Source organism: Vicia villosa, unplaced genomic scaffold, assembly GCF_029867415.1.
Source record: "Vicia villosa cultivar HV-30 ecotype Madison, WI unplaced genomic scaffold, Vvil1.0 ctg.000650F_1_1_3, whole genome shotgun sequence".
Classification (NCBI taxonomy): domain Eukaryota; kingdom Viridiplantae; phylum Streptophyta; class Magnoliopsida; order Fabales; family Fabaceae; genus Vicia; species Vicia villosa.
Window position 1 is genome coordinate 229,384 of NW_026705292.1, and position 14,901 is coordinate 244,284.

Here is a 14,901-nt window from a genome sequence, read left to right on the forward strand (position 1 = left end):
ATGTATCGATGCAAGCTAACATGAGTCGACTCATACTGTATCCAAATTGTTTTTCCAGAAAGAGTGAAGTAGCATGTGTCGATGAAAGAACATAAGTGTCGATACATGCAGTTTGAAAATTGTTTTCCAGAAGCATGTAAACAGCATGTGTTGATACATGATTGAAAATTTTAGCACATGTTTCGACACAAGTTGTTACGTGTCAACTCATACTGAAGTGAAAAAAGCTTTTATGATTTCAAACATATTATGAGTTGACACATGATGTTTTGGGTTGACTCAACCTTCAGTATTTTGAGAATTTACATTTAGAACCAATTTGTAGCATGAACTTATATGGAAAAACATGATGCAAACATAGAGATCAATCGAGATAACATTCATGGACGTTTTTATCACACATTTGCTATCACTTAAAAGCACTGATCAGTGGTTTTCACACGTATTTTTACCGTTGTTTTTAGTTATCTATAAGTTATTTTATTTAGTGTTTTATTTCGTTATTCGTCATTTTATGCTTTGGTTGTGTGTTATGTAGGCTCAGGTAAATGAAATGGGAGAAATCGAGGAGGAAAAGTGAAAAATTGAAGAAAAGTGAATAAACTGGCAAAACGCGTTCCCAGACGCGCGTGGAAGAAGAAAAATGCAATCAGCTGCCAAAACGCGTCCCCACACGCGTTTGGAAGTGAAAAGTGCCATCTGCTGCCCAGACGCGTCCCGTTTGCCCAAACGCGTTCCCACACGCGTCCCAGGATGTTCATGCATGCCACACGCGTCCCCACACGCGTCCCACTGGCCCAGACGCGTTCCGAGACGCGTCCCAGGAGAAAGAAATACAAAGGAAAAATGCCTGTCTGCCCAAACGCGTCCCCACACGCGTCCCGTCTGCCCAAATGCGTCTCGGGACGCGTCCCACTGTCCCAAACGCGTCCCCACACGTGTGTGCACTTACTGTCTTGGGCCTTTTGGTCTGAAAAGCCCAGAAACGCTGGAATAAAAGGACGAAAACACGTTGGGACAAGGGTTCGACGAATTTGGGAGCGAAAATACACTGTAGAAGGCTGGAGAACTCAGATTTTATGCAAGGATTGAAGAATTCTATGAGCTTTTGCCATTGAAGATTGGATTTCCTTCATTTATCGGTAATGTCTACAATTTACACTATGGTTTTTGTTATTTTTATGAGTAACTAAACCCCCCATTGCTAGGGGGTGATCTTGATTCTGAATGTGATAACTTTATTTCTTTGATGCAATAACAATTTGGTTTTCATACTATTGGTTTGTTTTACATCTGTTCTTTATGTCTTAACCTTCGGAAAAACGGATAATGAATTTGTATGAATAAATTTAGCTGGACAGCAATTGTTCATTGACATGAGTAAGAACATAGGATAATAATTATCACCTAGGACTAGGGATATTTTATCTTAACCGGAAATTCTTGGTATTGGAATGCTTGATCATAATTATAATTATCTATGGACATAGTAATTAGGTTGTTGTTAGGAGTAAATTAATGGTAAAATCATGTGTTAATATAAGTGATTCCTTCTCTAAACCAATGCAAAAATGTGATGAATCCATAGGTTTTTATTAAGAATTGAACTGAATAAGTTTAGTTCATGTGTAAAGCAAATCGAATCACTTGTGGGTACTTTTGATGCAGGTTTAGAGCTGAACTGGAGCTTTAGGAAAACATGAAGAGGAAAGGAAGCTGGAGGTCTCAAAGGCAAAGCAAAAAGATGAAGTTTGACAAGGGCGCGCCGCGGGAGTTCTAGCTAGCGCCGCGCCAAAGTCTCTGTTTCTGATCGCGCCGCGCTCATCCGTTGCCGCGCCGCGGCCTCGGCGTTAAAAGCCCAAAACTTCTATTTAAAAGCCCTAGCTTCCAAGAGAAAAATAACTTTTGTGGGAGCGAAATTAGGAGAGCTATCTGATTCTGAAGCTGAGAACAACAATTGAAGGTGGATTCTTTACCAATTGAAGACATTCTATTGATGAAGATGAATTCCTCCATTGATTCTTGTATGTTCTTCATGTCTATGGAGAGCTAAATCCCTCTTGTTGAGTCTAAGGTAGTAGTTAACCTATGAATATACATTACCATTGATTAATTCCTGTGAACAATTGTTTGAATTTATTATCAATAAGAAACCTTGTTTTTAATTTACATCATTGTTGAATCTTTGATCGAAAGAAAGGATTTAACTTTTGCCCTAGGTTACTATATTGATTCAATTGCAATTTGCAGAGATGGAATTGTAATTGGGTTTTCATAATTATCGTTCTTAATTACTATTATCGTTATTGTGATTTGGAGAGATCGAATCTCATACCGGTAAAAGTTATCTAATTTGATTTGCAGACATGGAATCTTATTTGAGGATAAGTGAAGATAATGATTCAAAGGATTGTTCTATTGAGAATTAATTGATAATTGTATAGGATTAGGTTGATGAACCCTAAAGACTCAACATCTTTCTTTAATTGTTAACACAAAGTCCTTTACTTGCTTTTATTTTATTATTTGCTTTTGATATTATTATTAGTATAAAACAAACCAAACCAAATTTCTTAACTCAAAATAAACAACTATAGAACGGCAGTGATATTAACCAATCCCTGTGGATACGATATATTACCGAAGATATTTACCCACAAATACTTTCAACAAATTGGCGCCGTTGCCGGGGATTGGTGTCAATATTGCATGCATTGCAATAGTTCTTATTTTGAGTTTTAATTTTTATTTTCTCTATTTGGTTGTTTCACGAGTTTGCTAGTTTTGCAGAAGATTGTGTATGCGCAGCAAAGTTTCTAGCGATCAACTTCTTTTTGATCCCGAGATCGAAAGGACCGCGAGGAGGTTAAATAGCAAAGCACGAAAAAGAGCGAACATAGCAAAAGCAAGAGACAACGCAACCGCGACATCGTCACAACAACTTGAAACAATTGACGAGTCGCAAGAAGGATTCTTCTTTCACGAACTATTCACGGAGGAAGAACCGGAAGTTTTTATACAACCTACTGTTGGCAACATGGCTGCTAATGGTCCATGTGCTAATAGTCCAAGACTCAATCCTCAGTTCGCGAGAACTGCCGCCAACGGGCGACCGACAGAACTGAAGACCGGTATCATACAATTGATTTGTGCAAGTCCTTTCGCCGGATTGGACCATGAAGACCCGTACACGCATCTTACTCGATTCTATGAGTTAGCGGGTACTACGGGTGTCGCTCAAGCTGATGAGGAAGCATTATTTAAGAGGTTGTTCCCACACTCCTTGCTATCTAAGGCAAAGGATTGGTATCTGGATCAACCCGAGGTAGTGATGACAAATTGGAACACATTGGAAGAAAAATTTCTGGAAAGGTTTTACTCTCAAAACCGATTCTTCGAAGCAAAAACAGCAATAGCAGTATTTTCTCAAGGTAGTAATGAATCTTTGAATGAAGCATGGGAAAGGTATAAAGCTATGTTGAGAAAGTGCAAAGGACACGGTTTTTCAGACGTTGACCAAATCCATATGTTCCGTAACGGTCTCACAGCTACAAACAAGACACTTTTGGACGCCACAGCTGGTGGTTCTCTCATGTCCAAAACACCTGAAGAAGCTACTCAGATAATAGAGCGAATGGCTCTAAATGATCGTCAAGGCAATCATGATCGAACAGTAAGAGATAAGAAACCCGGAATGCTAGAGTTGAACAACAGTGATGCTCTACTTGCTCAGAACAAATTGCTAACTTCACAAGTGGAACTTTTGACACAACAAATGTCTAAATTACCACAACAGATCAAGGAGCTGAACTGGGTATCTAATTCATATCAAGTTGCTAAGTGCGAATTGTGCAAGGGAGATCATCAAACAGGATTCTGTCCACCAGTGCAAGAAGAAGAAGTGAATTACATGAATAATAACCAAGGACAAAGGCAGAATCAATATCAGAATCAGCCATACCAACAAGGTTATCCCCCAAGATACAACAACCAAGGGTACCAACAAAGACCACCGAATCAAGGGTATCAACAACAAGCATTCCAACCATACACTCAACCACCACAACAACAGCAAGGAGGACAATCCAAGTTAGAGGAGACAGTGAATCAGTTCATTCAAACATCAGTAATAAATCAGAAGAATCAAGAAGCGGCGATAAAGAGTTTAGAAACTCAAGTGGGCCAACTTGCTAAGCAGATTGCAACTCATCAATCAAATGCAACTTTCTCGGCCAACACTCAAGAGAACCCAAGAGAACATTGCAAAGCAGTGGTAACAAGGTCTGGACAAAAAGGTGGCAAGGATGAAACGAAAACTAATGAGGTTGAAGACGATAAAGAAAAAGAAGATGAAAAACATGATGGAGAAGATGAAGAATATGAAATTATTAGAAAGGGGGATGAAGAGGAAGATTTGAGTAGAGAAGTCAAGAAGGAGAAATTAAAAAGAAGGAGTGCTAAAGATAAGATGGCGAACAACACGATTCCGAGTCAACATTTGCCATATCCTCATGCTCCTTCAAAGAAAGACAACGCTAGACAATATGCCAGGTTTATGGAAATTTTTAAGCAGCTACAAATTAATATTCCATTCTCTGAAGCTATTGCCCAAATGCCAAAATATGCGAAATTCATGAAAGATATCTTGACAAAGAAGAAAAGACCGGAAGAAGAAGAGGTTGTTATACTTGATGCACAATGTAGTGCTATCATATCGCGTCTTCCTCAAAAGGCGAGAGATCCTGGAAGAGTCACTTTACCGGTTACCATAGGGAATCAAAATATTGGGAATGGATTGATTGATCTCGGATCCAGCATAAATTTAATTCCTTTATCAATAGTAAAGCGGCTGGGAAATATTGAGATGAAAGCAACAAGAATGACTCTGCAACTAGCTGACAAGTCTACCACTCTCCCATATGGAATTGCACAAGACATGTTAGTGAAAGTTGACAAATTTTTGTTTCCGGTAGATTTTGTGGTAATCGATATGGAAGAAGATAAAGTCTCACCTATCATTCTTGGAAGACCATTCATGAAAACAGCCCGGATGATGATTGACATCGATGACGGTATAATGAAGCTAAGAGTCCAAGATGAAGAGGTATGTTTTAACCTCTTTGATGCCATGAAACAACCCAAAGACAAGAATGATTGCTTTCGCATGGATGTAACTGAAACAAGTGTCGAAGAAGTAGCAAGCCAAATTCATCTTTCTAACCCTTTAGAGAGGTCTCTTGTTGAGTCATTTAATGTACTCACTCAAGAAGAAGAAAAAGAAATTGAGTTGTTTCTAAAAGAATTAGAGAAAGGTGGCAACACATCCAACAAAGAAGACAAAGTGGAGGATTTGGAGCTGAAAAAAAAAGTGAAAGAGTCGAAGTTAGAATTAAAAGTGCTTCCAACCCATTTGAAATATGTATTTTTAGATGAAGAAGGAAGAAAGCCGGTCGTTATTAGCTCAAAGTTAAATGCGACCGAAGAGGCAAGACTCATACAAATCCTTCAAAAGAATAAAGCAGCAATCGGATGGGTATTGGCAGATTTGAAGGGTATCAGCCCCGCATATTGCATGCACAAGATTATGTTAGAAGAAGACTTCAAACCAGTGGCCCAACCACAACGAAGACTGAACCCAACAATGAAAGAGGTAGTAAGGAAAGAGGTAATCAAACTCCTTGAAGCAGGAATGATTTACCCAATTTCTGATAGTGCATGGGTAAGTCCGGTACAAGTTGTTCCAAAGAAGGGAGGCATGACGGTAATCCGGAATGACAAGAATGAACTCATACCATCTAGAACTGTGACCGGGTGGCGCATGTGCATAGATTACCGGAGACTCAATAAAGCAACGAGAAAAGACCACTTTCCATTACCATTCATGGATCAAATGCTTGAGAGGTTATCGGGGCAGAATTACTATTGCTTTCTGGATGGATATTCCGGATACAATCAAATCGTAGTCAACCCAGAAGATCATGAGAAGACAGCATTTACATGTCCATTTGGAATCTTCGCATATAGGAGGATGCCATTTGGACTATGCAATGCCCCAGCAACCTTTCAACGATGCATGCAAGCCATATTCTCTGACCTTATTGAAAAGAGTATTGAGGTATTCATGGATGACTTTTCAGTGTTCGGAAAGACATTTGATACATGCCTGAATAATCTGGACGTGGCACTTGAGAGGTGTATTGAGACCAACTTGATTCTTAATTGGGAGAAGTGCCATTTTATGGTAACAGAAGGAATTGTACTCGGACACAAAGTATCTTCAAGGGGACTTGAAGTAGACCAAGCCAAGGTGGAGGTAATTTCAAAACTCCCACCTCCAATCAATGTCAAAGGAGTACGAAGCTTTCTAGGTCATGCAGGATTCTACAGAAGGTTTGTTAAAGATTTTTCCAAGATTGCCAAGCCTTTGAGTAATCTACTCAACCAAGGTACGTGTTTTAATTTTGATGAATCTTGTGTTAAAGCCTTCAATGACCTGAAAGAAAGGCTAGCCACCGCACCTGTGATAGTAGCACCAGATTGGAAAAACCATTTTGAACTAATGTGTGATGCTAGCGACTATGCCATAGGTGCGGTGTTAGGCCAACGGAAAGGAAAAATTTTTCATGTCATACACTATGCAAGCAAGGTGCTAAATGACGCTCAAGTCAACTATGCTACCACAGAAAAAGAATTTTTAGCTATAGTGTATGCTCTTGAAAAATTCAGATCCTATCTCATTGGGTCAAAAGTGGTGATTTATACTGACCATGCAGCAATAAAATATTTGCTCACCAAACCGGATTCGAAGCAAAGACTCATTCGTTGGGTCCTTCTCTTACAAGAATTTGACATAGAAATCCGGGATAAAAAAGGGTCAGAGAATGTGGTAGCAGACCATTTATCTCGGTTGGTCAATGTAAATGTCACCAACCAAGAAGCTGAAATAAATGAGACATTCCCGGATGAACAACTTTTTGAAATACAAACAAGACCATGGTTCGCCGATTTGGCTAATCATAAAGCAACCGGTATGATACCGGAGGACTTTGACTGGAACAAAAAGAAAAAGTTGTTAGCCGATGCAAAGTACTATGTGTGGGACGACCCATACTTGTTCAAGATAGGTAAGGATGGAATTCTAAGAAGATGTGTGACTGAAGAAGAAGCCCAACAAATCTTGTGGCATTGTCATAATTCACCAAGTGGTGGTCATTTTAATGGATGGAGGACAGCAACAAAGGTCCTCCAATCCGGATTTTTCTGGCCAACAATTTTTAAAGACGCCCATCACCATGCAAAGAGTTGTGACAAATGCCAAAGAGTTGGAGGGATAAGCAAACGGGATGAGATGCCACTTCAAACCATCATTGAAATAGAAGTTTTTGATTGTTGGGGCATTGATTTTATGGGGCCATTTCTTCCCTCTTTTGCTAACGAATATATTTTAGTTGCAGTAGATTATGTTTCCAAGTGGGTTGAAGCCATCGCTACACCAAAGGCGGATGCCAAAACAGTGCTAAAATTTTTAAATCGTAACATATTCACACGTTTTGGCATGCCTAGAGTGATCATAAGCGATGGTGGATCTCATTTTGTTAATGAACAGGTGGCAAAAGTGCTGGACAAATATCATATCAACCACAAGATAGCTTCGCCGTATCATCCCCAAACCAACGGGCAAGCAGAGATTTCCAATCGAGCAATCAAGAACATTCTCGAGAAGACAGTGTCAGAATCCCGTAAAGACTGGTCGGTAAGGATAGATGATGCCTTGTGGGCATATAGGACAGCATACAAAGCACCAACGGGTGCATCGCCTTTTCAAATGGTTTACGGTAAAGCATGTCATCTACCGGTGGAGGTAGAGCACAAAGCACTATGGGCCCTTCGTTTTTTCAATAGAGATGATAGTTTGGCGTATAAGAAGAGGAAGAATCAACTCCATGAACTTGAGGAATTCAGGTACCTAGCATATGAGTCTAATAAAATGTATAAGGAAAACATGAAAAGGTACCATGATAAGAGAATCAAGAAGAAAGAGTTCAAGGTAGGCGACCTTGTCTTACTATTCAACTCCAGACTCAAGCTCTTCCCAGGCAAATTGAAGTCTAAGTGGTCAGGACCGTTTATAATCAAGGAAATTAAACCCTACGGGGCCATTACTATTGAAGATGGTAAGACCAAAGACAGTTGGACCGTTAATGGAGAACGGTTAAAAAGCTACCTTGGGGGAGAGTTTGATAGAGAAGTATGCACAATCTCCCTGTTGAACTCCTAGTCAAAGGGGTTTAACCGTCAAGCCATGCGACGTTAAACGAAGCGCTTGTTGGGAGGCAACCCAACAGAGTAAGCATCTTTTAATTTAAGTAATTTTCTTTTATCTTTTTAGTTTATTCAGTAATCATCAATCAGTGCCATCAGCACAAGGGAAGTTGCAAAAGAGCGAAGTGGGGGAACAAGGAACAAAAGAATTTTTTAAAAAAAAAAAAAAAAGATCGCGCCGCGGGCGTTAAGCGCGCGCCGCGACGCAAAACAGAAGTATTTGCGCGCCGCGGGATTCATCTTGCGCGCCGCGGTGCAGGGCTAAAAATAGGTTTTATTTTGAAAAAACCCCACTTCCCCCTCATTCTATCTTTTACAACTTCCAAGCCCCAAAGACGCAACTGCTGGTTCAGAGCGCCAATCACTCACCTAGTGCACTATTTTTCATCGTTACTCATTCAACGGCAAGGTACGTATCTCACTCTTCAGTATTATGTTCTGGTAATGGAACCTCTCAATAGGTAATCTCAAATCTTCAAGATTAGGAGCCCAATGCTGTTTTCTTTGCAAACCCTAGGGTAGACAACTTTGATTTATGGTTCTGAGGTTTCTGATTCATTGAATGAGGGTGAAGGGCTGAAAGAAGGACCCATACCAAGGCAAACCCTTTCAGTTGCGCCGCAGCCGCGCCGCGGTACCCCGCAGTCGCGCCGCGGCTGGAGAAATTTTTTTAAAATTTTGTTACTTTGTGTTAACCCTATCTATGGTTTGTTATTTGTGGTGTTAATTACAGATGAACCCAGCCAAGAGAGTGCGCACAAAGTCCACAAGCTCTGGTCCTAGAGGATCCCGTGCTACTGCAAACCAAGCTGATAGATTTCTAGGTCGGGCCCAAGCAGACAGGTTCAAGAATCTGGGTTCCCGCACCATTTTAACTGAGAAAGTGGTTGTCCCCTTAGGACAAGGAGGGGGTCCTTTTGCTGCTATGTGGGATTTTCTTGAGAATAGGAACTGGCAACGTGTGTTCGAACCACACACCGTCATTGACTATGACATAGTAAAGGAATTCTATGCAAACGCTATCAAAACCACCGATGAATCAGTAGCCTACACATATCAATCCTATGTAAGAGGAAAAACTGTGGCATTTGATAGAGCTTCAATCAATGAATTTTTAGGGGAACCCCTACAATTGACGGACAATGAGAGGTGTTTCTACAGACAAAATGTAACTAACTGCGTCAATCTTGTGGAGCTGATGTCTGAAACAATTTGTATCCCAGGGAGAGGACCAGAGCTTAGCCGGCAAGGAAATCCAACCCACTACAACAGGAAGGATCTGAGCATTCATGCAAGGGGCATTTTATCAGTGATCCTGTACAACATCAGGCCAAGGACACATGTTACCACGGTTCCGCTCGAATTGGCATTCCTGATAACCGCCATCATGACCGAGAACACTGTTGATGTTGCCTTCATTCTTTCAAATGAACTGCGTCGAGCTGCATTGAGTGACACACAACATGGCATTAATGCCAAATGTGTGTTGCCACTACCTGGATTGATTATGGGGCTTTGTAAAGAAGCCGGAGTGGAAATTCCTGGACAGGGACATCACGTTATTAACACTTTTATTGATGATGTTTATATTGACAGGTTTTGTGCAAAGCCATACTACAGGGATCAAGCAACCGATCCTCCTCCAGCTGGACCTTCTGTTTCTGCAGCACCCCCTCAGGGTAGTGCAGCCCCTTTTGACCCTCTGGTAGCCCATCATTATTATTCTGCTATGTTTGAAGCAAATCAGAGGTCCCAGATCTTTCTGCACGATGCTATGCAGCAACAATTCAGGAACCTGTCTGTAGCTCCTGAAGAGAGAACTTTCCCAACCAGGGAAAGCTACTTCACTTACTGTGGTTGGCCGGAGACCAACCCTTTTCCTGTTGGGGGGGATGCAGGTACTGGTACAGGTGCTGATGCAGGTGGTACTGCTGGGGATGATAACCAAGGCCAGGAGAATGAGGCGGATATTGAGGCAGATATTGATGCCATGTTTGTTTGAGATTTGAGAGGTGATGTACGAGTGAGTGAAAAATTGTTTTGTGTTGGTAATTGAGTTGATGATAAGACTGCTGTTTTTTGTTTTCTGTTTATCTGATCTAGACTCTAGTGAACCGTAGTGGTCACTATGACTTGTTTTGTTTGAATTAAGTTATGGTAAGTTTTGCAATTCGTTGTTTCTTTCAGTTTTAGTTTTTTTTTCTCTCCCAGTTAGAGTAAGTAGTCCCATAACAAAGCGAGAATCTCAAGCGAAGTATCAACAATGAAGCAACATGTATGAAAAGTGGTAGGAAGTGAATGTTCAAAAATTTTTCACTTTCACTTTCTTTTTCAATAAGTAACAAAGCAGGTATGAATTTTTGAACTCAAACTTTTAATGTGTGCAATGAAACTTAAGGTGTTAGTAAATACTGTCAGAAGTTCTTTATGGTACACTGTTTGTTGGATCGGCTTAGCCTTAACCATTGTGAGGAAAGCTTTCCATTGTTTACTATATGCAGGAGACCATCAATTATTTTGACGTGTTTGTATCATGCTAAACCGTTTGTTGCATCGTTTGTGGAAATCTGTGAAAGTGATTGAGGCACTTGTTTGAATCCGAGAGTTCTTTTAGCCTATTCCAATGAAAAAAACTTATTTGCTTCTGTGAGAGTGTGATCCTTTGCTAACCATTCTTTGAGCCTGAGGTCAAGGTAAGTATCATAATATGCACCAAGGAAATACCTGGTGAGTTTGATCTCAATAAAAAGTTTTGTTTTGGATCATCAACCATAAAATTTGGTGATGTGTTTTCTCTTTGACCTTTGTAGAAAGTAGGGGAGCATTCATATAATCTGAATACAGGTTGATCTCCAAGTTGGGGAGAATCACATTCAAAAGAAGAGTAAGTACTTATGGTAATCGGTGAAAGATAAAAGAAGTCGTAGCTTGAAAAAAAAAAGAGAAGTAACAACGTTAGAATATAACGGTTGCTGAAAAAAAGTGAAAAAGAAAAACCAAGCTACGAATGAAAAAAGATGGACAGGTAAAGGAAGTAGAGTTTTAGAGAAAAAGAAATAAGTTATGAATTGGATGCTTCCCTATATTAGGAACAACCCTTGATTATCTTCTTTTCTTTGAATCTAAACCACATTACAACCATAGAAAGACCTTCTGATTCTCAGATTCCACAAGACTTGATGCGAGCAATTTGGTGAACGTATGATATGGATCTTTGTTGATTTAATTGTTTGGATGAGTGTTTAACCCCTCTTTTATTCATCATACTTTTTGATGAGAGTGATTAGTGCTGATTCAATTACAATTGTGTAGTGTTTTGAACTTCTGGAGGTAATTTGCTTTCAACGTTTGTTTCATGTGTATATTCTGAGTTTGCAGGTAGAAGAGGAGTATTTGACTTAGTTACTGGATTGAACCACTTGAGAAAACCCTTTTTGAAAAACTTGTTGCTTGATTGTCAGTAAACTTTGCTGGAGGTGAGTAATTTTGTTTAGGGACAAACAAAACTCTAAGTTGGGGAGAGTTTGTTAGGAGTAAATTAATGGTAAAATCATGTGTTAATATAAGTGATTCCTTCTCTAAACCAATGCAAAAATGTGATGAATCCATAGGTTTTTATTAAGAATTGAACTGAATAAGTTTAGTTCATGTGTAAAGCAAATCGAATCACTTGTGGGTACTTTTGATGCAGGTTTAGAGCTGAACTGGAGCTTTAGGAAAACATGAAGAGGAAAGGAAGCTGGAGGTCTCAAAGGCAAAGCAAAAAGATGAAGTTTGACAAGGGCGCGCCGCGGGAGTTCTAGCTAGCGCCGCGCCAAAGTCTCTGTTTCTGATCGCGCCGCGCTCATCCGTTGCCGCGGCCTCGGCGTTAAAAGCCCAAAACTTCTATTTAAAAGCCCTAGCTTCCAAGAGAAAAATAACTTTTGTGGGAGCGAAATTAGGAGAGCTATCTGATTCTGAAGCTGAGAACAACAATTGAAGGTGGATTCTTTACCAATTGAAGACATTCTATTGATGAAGATGAATTCCTCCATTGATTCTTGTATGTTCTTCATGTCTATGGAGAGCTAAATCCCTCTTGTTGAGTCTAAGGTAGTAGTTAACCTATGAATATACATTACCATTGATTAATTCCTGTGAACAATTGTTTGAATTTATTATCAATAAGAAACCTTGTTTTTAATTTACATCATTGTTGAATCTTTGATCGAAAGAAAGGATTTAACTTTTGCCCTAGGTTACTATATTGATTCAATTGCAATTTGCAGAGATGGAATTGTAATTGGGTTTTCATAATTATCGTTCTTAATTACTATTATCGTTATTGTGATTTGGAGAGATCGAATCTCATACCGGTAAAAGTTATCTAATTTGATTTGCAGACATGGAATCTTATTTGAGGATAAGTGAAGATAATGATTCAAAGGATTGTTCTATTGAGAATTAATTGATAATTGTATAGGATTAGGTTGATGAACCCTAAAGACTCAACATCTTTCTTTAATTGTTAACACAAAGTCCTTTACTTGCTTTTATTTTATTATTTGCTTTTGATATTATTATTAGTATAAAACAAACCAAACCAAATTTCTTAACTCAAAATAAACAACTATAGAACGGCAGTGATATTAACCAATCCCTGTGGATACGATATATTACCGAAAATATTTACCCACAAATACTTTCAACAGTTGTGACGTCAAAGATCTTTTCACTAAGGCCTTAGGATTAGATATTCTTGAGAACCGGTAACCAATTATGAAACTATGTTATTGTATTGAGAAGGATAGTTGTTACAGGAAGAATCATTCACCGCCCCCTAGCAACCTACTCATCTCTGTTCATCGTTTTAATATTCTGCTTATTTACATTATTTGCAAAACCAACCAAAACAACCTTTTGAACTTTTGTTTAATTGAAATACTGATAAAACTCTATATCTTCAAGCAGTCCTTGAGATTCGATACTTGGGATTTTCCCATTACTACTACATAGGCAAAATAGTACACTTGCTATTTTACCGATCAAGTTTTTGGCGCCGTTGCCGGGGACTGCCGAAGATAATTGAGTTTTAGATTTATTTCAATTAAAATTTTGTTGCTCTGCGACCAAAATTTTATTTTTCTGCACTATTTATTTTTCCTAATTCTAATATTTGTCTAATCTGTGTATGCGAGGTAAGGCCTCAGCTGAATTTCTTTTTGACGCAGAAATTGAAAGAACTTTGCACGCAAGGCGTAGGCAAGCTCGGTTGGCTAAACTGGGATCCGAGGAAGAAATTGTTACAGTTCATTTAGGTTCAGATTCCGAAAGTGAAGAAGAAATTATGGGGGAGAATCCACCTCCACCTGAGAGACTTCTCGGAGACTACGGTGCTACGAACACACCGGGTGGTAGACTCACAATTGTCAACCAACCGGTAAATGCGGAAAATTTTCAATTGCACCCGAGCACAATAAATCAGCTGGAAAGAAAACCTTTCACCTGAAAGGTTAATGAAGATGCAAACAAGCACCTACAGAGATTTCTGACCATGAGCACAATTCTAAAAATTGAAGGGCATACAGAAGAAGCGAAGAAGTTGAGAATGTTCCCGTTCACATTAGCCGAAGAAGCAGAAGAGTGGTTCTATTCTCTTCCAGCAGGCAGTATCACATCATGGGAAGAGATGGAGAAGGCTTTCTTGAATGAGTATTTCCCCGCCTCGGTCTTTATAAGAAAGAGGTATGACATTTTGAACTTCAATCAGAAGGAGGGTGAGCCCTTAGGAGATGCTTACAAACGATTCAAAAGAATTCTCGTAGCATGTCCCACTCATAATATGGACAAGACTGAACAGATGCAAGTATTTGTTAATGGACTCAGAATGAAAAAAAAGCAGTTGATTGATACAACAGCTGGAGGCTCAACAAATTTCACAATAGCCTCCGGCATCACAAAAATCATTGAAGCAATAGCTGCAAATGAGCATTTGGAGCTGTATGATAGGTGTGCTAGCAAACCGGAAGGAATCATTGATCTTAAGCTAGAAACTTCAAAAATACTGGTTGAAGATGCAATAACTGCAGAGGTAGAAAAGAGACTAAAGGCTATGAATATAGGTATTCAACAGGTTTCTCAAATCCAGCAAGCTCAACCTGTGATCTATGAAATTTGTAATGGCCCGCACCAAACTGTGTGTTGTGTTGCAACTCCCAAGCAATTTGAAGAAATCAAATTCTTGAGGCAAAATAATCCGTATTCTAACACCTATAATCTAGGGTGGAAGAATCATCCCAACTTCGCTTGGAAAGATCAACAACAGAATCCTCAGAAGACAGAGTGGGAAGTAGCTATTGAGAGATTAGCTGGACAATGCTCTCAGTTTCAAGAAGAGACAAGAAACAACCACAGGAACACCACAGCTTCAATAAAAAATTTGGAAGTTCAAGTGGGTCAAATAGCACAACATCTCACTCTACAGGCACAAGGTAACTTTCCGAGCGCAACTGTTAAAAATCCGAAAGATCAAGAGAAGATTAATGTTGTTACAACAAGGAGCAAAAAGGTTTTAGAATCGGAAAAAGAAAAAGAGGAAAT